The sequence below is a fragment of the Equus quagga genome, chromosome 9, assembly GCF_021613505.1.
Source record: "Equus quagga isolate Etosha38 chromosome 9, UCLA_HA_Equagga_1.0, whole genome shotgun sequence".
In the NCBI taxonomy this organism is placed as follows: domain Eukaryota; kingdom Metazoa; phylum Chordata; class Mammalia; order Perissodactyla; family Equidae; genus Equus; species Equus quagga.
The window spans coordinates 28,215,752-28,229,318 of NC_060275.1; the positions used below are offsets into that span (position 1 = coordinate 28,215,752).

At 35.4% G+C, this 13,567-nt stretch overlaps 1 protein-coding gene across 7 annotated transcripts in view; it reads left to right on the plus strand.

Moving 5' to 3' along the window:
- PIAS2 (protein inhibitor of activated STAT 2) overlaps positions 1–13,567 on the plus strand; it is a 107,334-nt gene that overhangs the window by 3,093 nt on the left and 90,674 nt on the right. The window contains exon 2 of one of the 7 annotated variants that reach the window (XM_046671369.1): positions 6,360–6,448. The exons of 5 other annotated variants lie outside the window; for them this stretch is intronic. The gene's annotated coding sequence lies outside the window, so the exon portion shown is untranslated. Of the gene's footprint in view, positions 1–6,359; positions 6,449–9,363; positions 9,418–13,567 lie in introns of those variants that run through there. One more of the 7 variants, XM_046671368.1, reaches the window with a different exon arrangement.

A 13,567-nucleotide genomic window follows, 5' to 3' on the forward strand; every position in this document is an offset into this window, starting at 1 on the left:
CCTAGCACACCTTTCTTCCAGTTCTTTCTTCCAGTTCCCGTGAGGGTCCAGTTCTTTTCTAATCATCTATAGCCAGGAGGTTAGAGTCACATCACACAAACCTGACTCATGAAATCATCCTGATAGCTTGAGGGAAAGGAAGGGGCAACATCTCTGAAGGGAAATTGTGGGCTGTACAGTCAAAGATGATTATCATAATGCGTCATGTGTTAGAAGCTTTCTAGGTGTGAGGGAAGAAATTATTCAATTCACCAGTTGCTTGCTTACGGCATTTATGTTGGTAGGAGTTTGTGAATTAACTAACTAGTTGTCAGTTAACCTGGGACAAGCTTATAAGATCTGATGGTCTGGACCTCTGTTACTACTGGCCTGCTTTCTCTCTTCAAAATAGTCTCTAGTGAAGCCAAACGCAGGGATGGAGAAGAGGCAGAATAGTTGGGGTTCTGAAGTCCCTCATCTCTTCCTCAGCCAGAGCAGCTTTTTTACCCCATTCTTCTCTAGTTGGATAATTCCATACTCTGGGCTGCTGGTGCAGTCCTTCTTAAAAAGGTCCGTGCTACAATTTAACCTGGTTAAGCCACTCTCCCTGCTTCTCTCCACTCAAGTGTTGGGGTGGAGGAGGGCATCTATTGTAGTAACATTCTTTTTTTTTTTTTGAAGAATCCTCTCCTGTATTCCTCATCCCGTTCCTTTTGTGCACTGAGTTTATTATCTCTGTGTGTCAGGGAACGAGTGTGAATGTGAGTGCAAGAGTCTGGTGTATATTTGGGGTAGTGAAAGAGCCAGTGATTATAACTTTCTTAACTTTTTATATTGAGAGGCTCAGGTAATTCTCTAACAGTATTCTATGTAGAAGGCTTGAGTGTTTGATTCCTTACACTTAACAAGGACTTGCCGTCCTGGTAGCTTCAGGTGCTGTTGGCATGCAGAGGGAGAATGGGAAGTTAATGGGGGATTTAGGCTAGAGGTCCTTATCCCTCCTATGCCCCAACTATTGGGCCAAGAAGTAGGTTGATAGATACGATAGATGTAATAGAATCTACCATGTGATTCAAAACTATTATTAGTGGACACAACTGAAATTTCCAGGAAGACTTCACTTGAGATCATGTCTATGATAGCACATTCAAAACTAAGTATTTAATTTAAAATGAAATAGATAAATTTTAATAGTAAAGCAAGATATTCTTAGCTATAGTAGTCACCTTTGCATTTGTTTGCTCCTTAGGTCTCTACCCTTCCTCTGGTAAACATGAATATCTTTTCTGATAAAGCTGATGTTTTTCTATCTATAGTATTCTCCAGATATTTCTCTTTTCTCAGCATTTTTGCCTTTGTTTTTCTGGATTGGATCTAAGCTAGTCTATTTTTTTTTTTTGTCTACTTTTAATCTTTTTTATTGAGAGATAATTTACATACCATAAAACTCAGCCTTTTAAAGTGTTCAGTTCAGTGATCTCGATCTATTCACAAAGTTGTGCAACCATCTAATTCCAGAACATTTTCATCACCCCAGAAGAAACCTCCTACCCTTTAGCAGTCACTCCCTATTCCCTCTTTTCTCTAGCCCTCAGCATCCACTAATCTGTTTTCTGTCTCTATGGATTTGCCTGTTTTGTACATTTAATAGAAATAGAATTATACATGTGACCTTTTGCGTCTGGCTTCTTTCATTTAACGTAACTTTTTCAAGATTCATTCACGTTGTAGCATGTATCAGTACTTCATTCCTTTTTATGACTGAATAATATTCTATTGTATGGAATATACCTACCACATTTTGTTTATCCACTCATGAATTTTCTTTTTTAAGATTGGCACCTGATCCAACATCTGTTGCCAATCTTTTTCTTTTTTTCTCTTCTTATTCTCCCCAAAACCCCCCAGTATGTAGTTGTATATTCTAGTTGTAGGTCCTTCTGGTTGTGCTGTGTGGGACACTGCCTCGCCATGGCTTGATGAGCGGTGCTACGTCCGTGCCCAGGATCTAAACTGGTGAAACTGCGGGCCACCAAAGCGGGGTGCATGAACTTAACCACTGGGCCACAGGGCTGGCCCCCTTAATTGGTGAATTTATGTACATTTGGTTTGTTTCCACTTTTTGACTAGTGTGAGCATTCATCTATAAGTGTATAGTTTTTGTGTGGACATATGTTTTCAGTTCTCTCGGGTAGATACATAGGAGTGGAATTGCTGAGTCATGTGATAACTCTCTGTTTAAGTTTTTGAGGAACTGCTGAACTGTTCTCCAAAAGTACTACAACATTTACATTCCTACCAGCAGTGTATAAGGATTCTGATTTCTCCACATCCTCTCCCTCATGAGTGTAAAGTGGTATGTCATTGTGGTTTTGATTTACATTTCCCTGTGGATTAATGATGTTGAGCATCTTCTTATGTCCTTATTGGCCATTTGTAAATCTTTGGAGAAATGTCTATTTAAACCTTTTGCCCATTTTTTAATTCGTTTCTTTTTTATTATTAAGTTTAGGTTCTTTATGTATTCTAGATACAAGTTCTTTATCAGATAGATGGTTTGCAAATATTTCTTCCTTTTTGTGGACTGTTTTTTCGTTTTCTTGATAGTGTACTTTGAAGCACAGAAGTTTTTAATTTTGACGAAGTTTAATTTATCTGATTTTTCTTTTGTTTCTTGTGATTTTGATGTCAAGTCCAAGAAACCATTGGCTAATCCAATGTCATAAAGATTTATACCTGTTTTTATCTAGGAGTTTATAGTTTTAGTTTTTACCTTTAGGTCATTGATCCATTTTGAGTTAATTTTTGTTTATGGTGTGAAATAGGGATCCAGCTTCTTTGGCATGTGGGTATTCAGGTTTCCCAGCACTATTTGTTGAAGAGACAATTCTTTCCCCATTTAGTTGTCTTGATAGTTACTCGGTTTTTATTCAGGTCCCTGAGTTTAAGAAATGGCACAATTGAATTGAAGTGAAAGTAATATGTGGAATCAGTTGGTATCATAGTCCAAACTATTTTCTGTGAATGTTCATTTTGAACCCACAATAACATGGCCTTTTTTCTAGAGTTTTTTTGGAAAATGATTTGAATCAAGACTTTCTGTGAGTTTGTAGAGAACAATATAAGCTTAATGTAGACATTCAGAGCTCTCCATTTGGTAATTCATACAGGTCAGTAAAAGCAGATCTTGATTATGTCACAGAAGGTGTGTTTTTTTGATATTAACATTGGGGATACGTGGTATCGACTATATGACCTTGGACAAGTTATTTGACCTTTTCTTTAACCAAGAAAATGGTTTTAATAACATTTTTTATTCACTTATTTCCGTTGCTTGTTTTTTTTAAATGAAAGCAATACTTATAGTGACAGTGCAGAAAAATTTGAAAAGTCCTTCTTTCCCATTAAGTCCCACTCCTAATATAACTGTCTTTAACTTTCTTTTTTTAACGGTTTTTTAGGTTAATTCCCAAACTCAAAAATACCACATATCTTTCTACGTCTTGATTTTTCTTTCATCTCCAAATACTATCTGTTGCTTGACTCTCTAGTAGATAAGAAATTTAGCTCGTTAACAGTTTCCACCTGTCCTAGCACTTTGATTTCTACCAGTTACATTTTCATTCCTAATTCTGCTATTCTTATTATTTCTGTAATAGTTAAATTTCTGTTTCATGATCTATTAATTTTATTTTACTTATATTTTTGTGAGGAATATTGTCCCCGAGCTAACATGTGTTGCCAATCTTCCTCTTTTTGCTTGAGGAAGATTTGCCCTGAGCTAACATCTGTGCCAGTCTTCCTTTGTTTTACGTATGGGTTGCTGCTACCGCATGGCCGCCAACAAGTGGTGTAGGTCTGCACCTGGGAACCAAACCTGGGCTGCCAAAGTGGAGTGTGCCAAACTCAACCACTAGGCCACAGGGCTGGCCCTGACTAAGTTTTTATTTTTTAAATAGTGAAGTTATTTAATAGGTACAGAAGATTATTTATAATAGGTGAAGTATAGATAAACAAACATGCATGTACCTACCACCCAAGTTGAGAAATAGTTCATTACATTAGGTCAGCAGGGTGCCCTTTCCTGATCTCCCTTACATTATATGGATATTTAATAATGTGTGTGTATGTCTGTCTATCTCACATTAAATACATAAAAATTTTTATGTGTTTTAAAGTTTCTGGAAAATGGAATACTAATGTATGTATTTGGGTTTTTTTTTTTAATCATCAGTTTTGATTTTCCATTATATGAATACCAGTTTATTCATTCTCTTGTTGGAAATGTAGTTTCCATTTTTTTTTTTCTGTTATAGATCCCCAGATTCCTTATTCACACTTTTGAAATCCAAAAGCTCTGAAAATGCAAAAAAAAAAAAAAAAAAATTATCAGCAAGTTTACTTTGTGAAAAAACTTAACCTGCACTGTTGTGACACTATTTGTAATTTTTTTGATCTCATTTAGTGTGAATACCTGTATATTTCATGGTAGAAATTATCGGAGTAGAATTGCTGGGATTTTAGGATGTGTGCATCTTCAGCAGTAGTGGATAGTCAGATATTTTCCAAAGAGGGTGGTATCACTATTTGCCCCCTCCAGCAATGCGGAAGTTTTCGTTGCTTAGCTTTCTTACTAATGCTTTTATCAGACTTTAAAACCTTTTGCCAGTGCCTATAGAATAACACCTTTTTGTTTTTAGTTTTTTCCTTTTGCCTAATGAGTTTGAACGTCTTTTACTGTGCAACCTAACATGTTCTTCCCTCTTTTGAGATTCTGTTCACGTCTTTTGCCCATGTTTGGACTAGGTTTAAAACAAATTTTCTTACTGACTTGTAATAGTTCTGCAATTGGATCTATCTATATTTTCTGGATTCTAGTCTGTTAGTCTATGCTAACAGCAGGATCACGTTTTGATTACTGTAACTTTGTAACAACTTACATAAAAACAAACTTGTTTTGATATAGGGCCTACATTTAGAAAATACACAGATCATGAGAGTCTAGCTGGATGAATTTTCTCAATATAACCATATGCAGGTCAGGAAGTAGAACATCACCAGCACCCTAGGGACTCCCCTTGAGTCTCCTCCCAGTGACTAACCTCCTTTGCCTCAAAGATACCTTCTGGCTTGACTTGAATGTCTTAGATTAGTTTTGCCTGTTTTTCGAACCTCATATAAATGGAACTGTGTAGTATATATGTATTTTGTGTCTGACTTTGTTTCTTCTTGATTTTGTTCGTGGGATTCATCCATATTGTGTGTCATTGCAGTTGGTTCATTCTCTTCCACTAGTAAAATAATAGAGTTCCAGTTGTTTCGTGTCCTTTCTTGTCCATCCTTCTAATTTTAGACATTTTGGTGCACGTTTAGTGGTTTTAATTTGCATTCCTCTAATGAGTAATGATGTTGAGCCGCTTTTAATGTACTTATTGGCTATTTGTATATCATCCGTGACGTGTCTAGCCAAGTTTTTTGCCCGTTTTTATATTGGGCTGTCTGTCTTTTTCATACTGATTTTTAGGAGGTTATTATATATCCTGGATACCAGCTCTGGCAGGTTATATTTTGCAGATATCTTCTCGTTTTCCCAGCCCTGTAAGACTTCTCAACCTCTCCATTGCCCTTTACCCATTGACACATATCTCTAGGGGAAAAGAGGCATCAAATGTTGGATTCCACTATCCAGGCTTTGCTTCTTTCCACAGTCTTGGTCTCTCAGGTCCTTGCTGCCTTTGTAGTGCTTCATGCCTTCAGACAGATGTTTTTATATTGTGCTTAGTTTTTTAAGTTGTCACAGGGAGGATTGGTCTGAAACGGTCTAGTCAGTCATTGAGGGACATCGAAGTAGGCCAAGTCCTCCTGCCTTGTAGTTCTTCAAGGAACTTGGCTGTTTGCTCGTCCATATAATTTTAGAATCATCTTTTTAAGTTATGTAGATAACACATACAACCTTTTGGAATTTTGGTGGGAAATACATTGAATCTATAAACCAGTTTGGAGAGAACTAACATTTTGTTATTAAGTTTTCTTAACCATAAACACTGTAATCTCTGTTTATTTAGGTCTTTTTACAATGTCTTTCAATAAAATTTTATAATTTTCAACTAAACTATTGCAAGTATTTAGGTACCTTATTTCATATCAGAAATGGTATCTTTTTATAATTATATTTTCTACCTTGCTAGTGTATAGAAGTACAATTTGACTTTGTATAACAACCTTGCTATACTCCTCATTGTGATAAATTATCTGTAGAATTCTTTTGGATTTTTTCTGTAGAGACACCTGTCTGTGAATAATGACCTCTTTGTTTCCTCCTTTCCAATTCTTATGCTTTTTTTTTTTCTTTCTTTTTCTTGTCTTAATGTGCTGGCTAGGATCTCCAGTACAATGTTGAATAGAAGCGATGATGGGGGCATCCTGATCTTGTTCCTGATTTTAAAGGGAATGCTTTCAGAGTTTCACAGTTAAGTATGATGCTTGCTGTAGGTTTATTGTAGATAATCTTTTCAGGTTAAGGATGTTCCTTTCTTTTACTAGTATGTTAATTAGAAAAAATCATGAATGGATGTTGAATTTTATCAAAAGCTTTTTCTACATCTTTTGAGAGGATCATATGTTTTTCATCTGAACTTGTTAATATGGTGAAATACAGTGATTTTCTAATATTTAAACCAACCTTGTGTTCCAAGTATAAAGTCAACCCTGATCTGTCTGTCTCTTTTTTTCACTATTGCACTTAGTTTGAAGATAGTCAACTTAGAATTTTTGCCTCTCATAATGAGTAATACTGATCTATAATTTTTTTTTAAACGTATTTTTCCTCTTTCTGAAAGAGTTTATGTAAATTAGAATGATCTGTTTCTTAAGTGTTTGGTAGAACTTCCTTGTGAAATTGTTACTGGTGTTTTCTTTGAGGAACACTTCTTAACCATTGCTTTGGTTATTCGATTGTTCATATTTTCAGTTTTCAGACTAGGTAGGTTATACTTATAGAAAGTTGTCCATTTCATCCACATGTTTGAATTGATGGCATTAAGTTGTTAATCTCTAATTTTGTAGTACCTGTGGTTCATGTCTCTTTTATCTTTTTTTTTACTGCCTTTTTCTTGGTTGGTTTTAAAAGCTAAAAGTTTGCCAATTTTTAAAGACTTTTATAAGAATCAAGTTTTTGTCTTTTTATGCTCTTTAATGTATCCTTCCCCCATTTCATTAATTTCTGCTCTTCATTTCTTTCGTTATGCTTCCTTTGGGTTTATTTCTATTCTTTTCCTAATTTCTTAAGTTGGATGCCTTGCTTATTAATTTTCAGCATAAGGCATTTAAGACTGTAAACTTCTGTGTATTATTTTCCCTGAATCACATGAGTTTTGATTTTCAATATTTTCCACTTATGAGTATTTTTCTATTTTCCACTGTGAATTCTTTAATTTATGAGTTATTTAAAAGTTTTTGTTTCCAAATATATGGGAGTTCCTTTAGTTACTGATTTGTAATTGTGTTGTGGTTAGGCAGCATGATTTGTGTGATAGCCGTCCTTTGAAATTTGTTGAGACTGTGGTCAGTTTTTATAATTTTTGTTTGCACTTAAGAGAATGGGTATTTTCCAGTTGTTGGCACAAAGTTTTATATACGTCCAGTAGTTAGGCTTGTTAATTCTGATGTTCACGTTTTATATCTTTATATATTTTTTTTTTTTCCTTTTTCTCCCCAAATCCCCCCGGTACATAGTTGTGTATTCTTCGTTGTGGGTTCCTCCAGTTGTGGCATGTGGGACGCCGCCTCAGCGTGGTCCGATGAGCAGTGCCATGTCCGCGCCCAGGATTCGAACCAACGAAACACTGGGCTGCCTGCAGCGGAGCGCACGGACCCAACCACTCGGCCACGGGGCCAGCCCCTATATCTTTATATTTTTAGAGAGCAGATGTTTTTTTAGTGGAATGGTTTTTTTTTTTTACTTTTTTCTTGTAGTTTTATCAAAATTTTTTTTTTTTTTTTTTGGCTGAGGAAGCTTTGCCCTGAGCTAACGTTCATGCCAATCTTCTTGTATTTTTTAGTACATGGGCCACCAGCACAGCATGGCTGTTAACAGAGTGGTGTAGGTCCATGCCTGGGAGCTGAACCTGGGTGACTGAAGTGGAGTACACTGAATTTAACCACTAGGCCACTGGGGCTGGCTCTCAAGTTTTAAAATACATTTTTAAATTGTTACTAGTATATGAAAGTTTAAATTTATTATATTTTCCTGTTGAGTTGAAACTTTTACTGTGTAGTGACACTTTATGTCTAGTAATGCTCTTTGTATTAGTATATAATACATATGTACCTATACTATTTTTCTTTTGATCAGCTATTTTTGCCTGGTTTTTATTTAAAAAAATTTTTTTGCTGAGGAAGATTCAGCCTGAGCTAACATCTGTTGCCAGTCTTCCTCTTGTTTTGTTTGTGAGCTACCACCAGCATTGGCCATTGATGAGTGGTGTAGCTCTGTGCCTGGAAACTGAACCTGAGCTGCCAAAGCAGAGCATGCCTAACTTAACTGCTAGACCATTGGGGCTGGCCCGAATTTTGCCTAGTTTTTAAAATTCCCCCTTCGCCTACATTTTTGTGTTCTTTTGTTTTAATTTTCTCTCTTGTGACTGTCATTGCTATTGGATTTAAAAAAATTTAATCTCCGATAGTCTTGGTCTTATAATTTTAAATTAAACTTTTTATTAAGATAATTGTCAATTCACTCACAGTTCAAAGAAATAGTACGGAGACATCCCATGTACTCTTTACTCAATTTCCCCTAGTGGGAAAAATCTTGCAAAACTAGTACAATCTCACAACCAGGATATTGACATTGAAACAATTGAGATACAGACCATTTCCATCACAACAAAGATCTCTGATATTGTCGTTTTTATAGCCATACCCACTGCCTTCCCTTCCTCTTAATCTCTGGGACCCACTCACCTGTTCTTCATTTTTATGATTTTGTCTTTTCAAGAATGTTATATAAAGGACATCGTAGAGTATGTTACCTTTTGGATTTGATTTTTTTCACTTAGCAGAATTTTCTGGAAATTCATTAATAGTTCATCCCTTTTTACTGAGGAGAGTATTCCATGGTATGAATTTTTTTAACCATTTGCCTGTTGAACGACATACGGATTATTGACAGTTTTTGGCTATTATGAATAAAAGTGCTATAAAGATTTGTGCATTGGTTTTTTTGTGTGAACATGTGTTTTCATTTCTCTGGGACAAATGCCCAGGAGTACAATTGCTGGGTTGTATGGTTATTTTATATAGTTTTTAAGAACTTGCACACTGTTTTCCAGAGTGGCTGTACCATTTTACATCCCTACCAACAATGTATGGAGTGATCCAGTTTCTCTGCATCCTCGCCAGCATTTGGTGTTATCACTGTTTTTCATTTTAGCCATTCTGGTATGTATCTAGTGATATCTCAGTGAGGTTTTAATTTGCATTCTCCTAGTGGCTAATGATACTGAACATATTTTCACATGCTTATTTTTCGTGTCTATATCCCATTGATGAATGTCTCTTCGTGTCCTCTCTTCTTTTTTATAGTTGGATTTTTTTTCTGTTGAGTTTTGAGAGTTCTTGATATATTCTAGATACTAGTCCTTCGTTGGATATGTGGTTTGCAAATATTTTCTCCAAGCCTATTGATTGCCTTTTCATCCTTTTAATAGGGTCTTGCAGAGCAAAAGTTTTGAACTTTGGTGAAGCCCAATGTATCATTTTTCCTTTTGTGAGTCTTTTTTTTTTTTTTTTTATTAATGTTATGATAGATTACAACCTTGTTCCTTTTGTGAGTCTTGCTTTGAGTGTCAAGTCTAAGAACTCTGCCTAGCCTTCGATCCTGAAGATTTTCACGTGTGTTTTTTCCTAAAAGTTTTTGTAGCTTTATTCTAACATTTAAGTCTGTGGTCCATTTCGAGTTAATTTTTTTTTTTAAAGATTGGCACCTGAGCTAACAACTGTTGCCAATCTTCATTTTTTATTTTGTTTTTTTCTTCCCAAATCCCCTCAGTACATAGTTGTATATTTTAGTTGTAAATGCCTCTGGTTGTGCTATGTGAGACGCTGTCTCAGCATGGCCCGAGGAGCAGTGCCATGTCTGTGCCCAGGGTCCGAACTGGTGAAACCCTTGGCTGCCAAAAAACAGTGTGTACAAACTTAACCATTTGGCCACGGGGCTAGCCCCTCGAGTTAATTTTTGTATACTATGTGAGACTTAGATGGAAGTTCATTTTTTTGTTACAGATGTGCTGTTGCTCCGGCACCATTTTTTGAAAGTCTGTCTTTCCTCCACTGAGTTACTTTTGCACCTTTGTCAAAAACTATTTGGGTATAGGAGCTGGCCCAGTGGCACAGCAGTTAAGTTCGCACGTTCGGCTTTGGTGCCCCAGGGTTTGCCGGTTTGGATTCCAAGTGCGGATGTATGCACTGCTTGTCAAGCCATGCTGTGGCAGGTGTCCCACACATAAAGTAGAGAAAGATGGGCATCTTCCTCAGCAAAAAAGAGGAAGATTGGTGGCAGATGTTAGCTCAGGGCTAATCTTCCTCAAAAAAAGAAAAAAAAAAAAAACTATTTGAGTGTATTTGTGTAAGTTTATTTTTGGGTTCTCCATTCTGTTCCATTGACCTGTGTGTCTGTTTCTCTGCTTATACCACAGAAGCTTGATTATTCAGCCAGGTTGTGAAATGGGATAGACTGATTCCTCTCTATTTTTTTCCAAAATTGTTTTAGCTCGTCTAGTTCCTTTGCCTTTCCATATAAATTTTAGAGATATCTTACCTATATCTATAAAAAGTCTTGGTGGGATTTGGGTAGGAATTGTGTTAAATCTGTATATCAGTGTAGGGAAAATTGATGGTGTTACTTTGCTCAGTCTTCCAAATGATGAAGAATCCATTTGTTTAGATCTTCTTAGACTTCTTTCATTAGTATTTTGTAGTTTTCAGCATAACAAGTCCTGTGTGTGTTTTGTTATATTATTAAACATACATATTTTCATTTTCTTCAGAGTTGTGTTTTTAACTTATGGCCACATGTTGTTGGTATATAGAGATGTGATTGGTATTTGTGTATTGGTCTTGTATCCTGCGACCTTGCTGAATTCAGTTGTTAGTTCTAGGAGTTGTTTTCTAGGAGTTTCTACGAGTTGATTCCTTGGTATCTGCAAATACAGGCAGTTGTATTTTTTTGTTTCCAACGTGTCTGCCTTTTGTTTCCTTTTCTTTCTTTCCACTAGCTAGAACTTCCAGCACTATGCTGATTAAGAGTGGTGACAGTAGACATCTTTGCCTCATTCCCAATCTTAGGGGGAAGCATTCGGTGTTTTACCATTAAGTATAATGTTAGCTCTAGTTTTTTTTATAGGTGCTTTCTATTAAGTTGAGGAGGTTCTCCTCTATTTCTCTTTTTCTGAGAATTTTTATCAGGAGTAGGTGCTGAATTTGTCAAATGCTTTTTCTGCATTGATATGATCATGTGATTTTTTTTTTAATCTATTAATAAGGTGTGTACTACATTGATTTCAGACGTTGCACCAGCCTTGCATCCCTGGAGTGAACCTCACTTGTTATGGTGTACAATTCTTTTTGTACATAGGTGAATTCTTTTTACTAATATTTTGTTAAGTATTTTAGCATATATATTTGTGAGGGATATTGGTTTGTAGTTTTATTTTTTGTACTGTGTTTGTTTTTGGTATCAGGCTTGTACTAGCTTCATAAAATTAATTTGGAAGTATTCTCTCATCATCTATTTTCTGGAAGAGGTTATGTAGAGTTGGTGTTAATTCTTCTTTAAATGTTGGGTAGAATTCTCCAGTAAAATTATCTGGCCCTGGTAATACTTTTTTTTGGGAGTTTCAAAATTATAAATTAAATTTCCTGAGTAGTTAGAGGGCTATTCAAATTAGCTGTTTCGTATTGAGTGAGTTTTGGTAGTTTGTATTTTTCAAGGAATTGGTCCTTTTCATCTGAGTTGCCAAATTCATGTGTGTAGAATTGTTCTTAGTATTCCCATATTATCTTTGGTGCCTGCAGTTTCTGTAGTGATATCCCCTAATCTTTCACTTTTAATTGGAGAGTTTATTTTTATTTGTTAGGATTATGGATATATTTGCATTTATTTCTACCCCTTCATTTTGTGCTATTCTACTTTTTCTTTGTTTTTTCTCCCCATCTGTTTTCTTGCCACCTCTTGGGTTGATTTTTTTTCCTTCTCTTTCTCATGCTCTCCCCATTTTAGTAGTTGTGAAATTATTTACCTTTTTTTGCTTTCTCACAGGCTCTTGAAGTTTTCTTGAATTTTCTCTTAAAATTTTAGTTCATGTATGTAAATCTAAAATTATCTTTTCCTTTCTCACTTGTAGAATACTTTAAACTGCTCTGCCCTGCCAACTTATGTGCATGCCATTGTTGCCTAGCATTTTTATTCTGTTTTTTCTTAGCCTCACCAGTTTCATGTTATAGTTTTTACAGGAAGTGTTTGTATAGGCTAATCACCTCCCTCGCCAGGTTTGTCATTGTCTTTGCTCATCATTCTGTTATCGTGGTACTCATTTCTCTAGAGTGCTCTGGTTCAGCAGTCATGGGTCTTGTACTGTTCCTTCAGTGTGTTAGGCATGCTTTCTTCCCCAGGACTTTTGTACCTGCTTTGTCCTCTGCCTTGGAATGCTTTGCCTCAGATGTCCATTGGGTGCTTTCTTACTCCTTTGCTTACTTATTCAGTTACTTTCTCAGTGAGATCGTCTTCCCTCTTTAAAATTGCAAGTCCTCCACCTTTTCACTCCCTGTTTCCTTTTCTGTCTTTATTTTTGTCCATTGTATTTGTCACCAGCTGCCACATTATATATTTTGTTTAATTCTTTTTTATAAGTTTTCATCTGTGAAGCTCGCTAACTCATTAGCCATTCATTGGAATTTTGTTTATAACTTAAGTTGGGGATATTTGACATCTTTTCAGCATTTACTGTTTTTATCTAGTAACGTATATGATATCTTCTTTAATTTATTCGTGTTCTTTTATGTCCTCTGATTTTTTAATGTAGCTCTTGCAAAATTTTTTAATTTATCCCTTTGCATTTTATATTTTTATGTTACTTAAATTACTTTTTTAAATATTGTTTTTCTTGTCAGTAATTTCAAAATTATTTAATGTATAGAAAATTCAACTTTTGTTGACTTACTATTATTAGGTCTAATTTTCAGTTGATTCTCTTATATTTCCAATGTAGAAAGTCCTGTTATTTGTAAATTACAAATGTTAACTTTTTAAATTTTTACTGCCTAGATTCTTTGGGAAGTTTGGAATGACAAAACAATATATATTTTATGGGTCTTTATGATATGCTGTTTCATCTTTAAGTATGATATTTGCTATTGATTTCTGATAGATACCCTTTATCATGTTAGCTGAGTTTCTTTCTATTCCTGTTGATTGAGAGATTTTATCAGGAATGGATAGGATTTTATCAAATGCCCTTCTAAAGTTTATCCAGGTAATCATATGGCTGAACCAATAAGTCTTTTTGTATTGTTTTCTTTTCTTTATCAATTT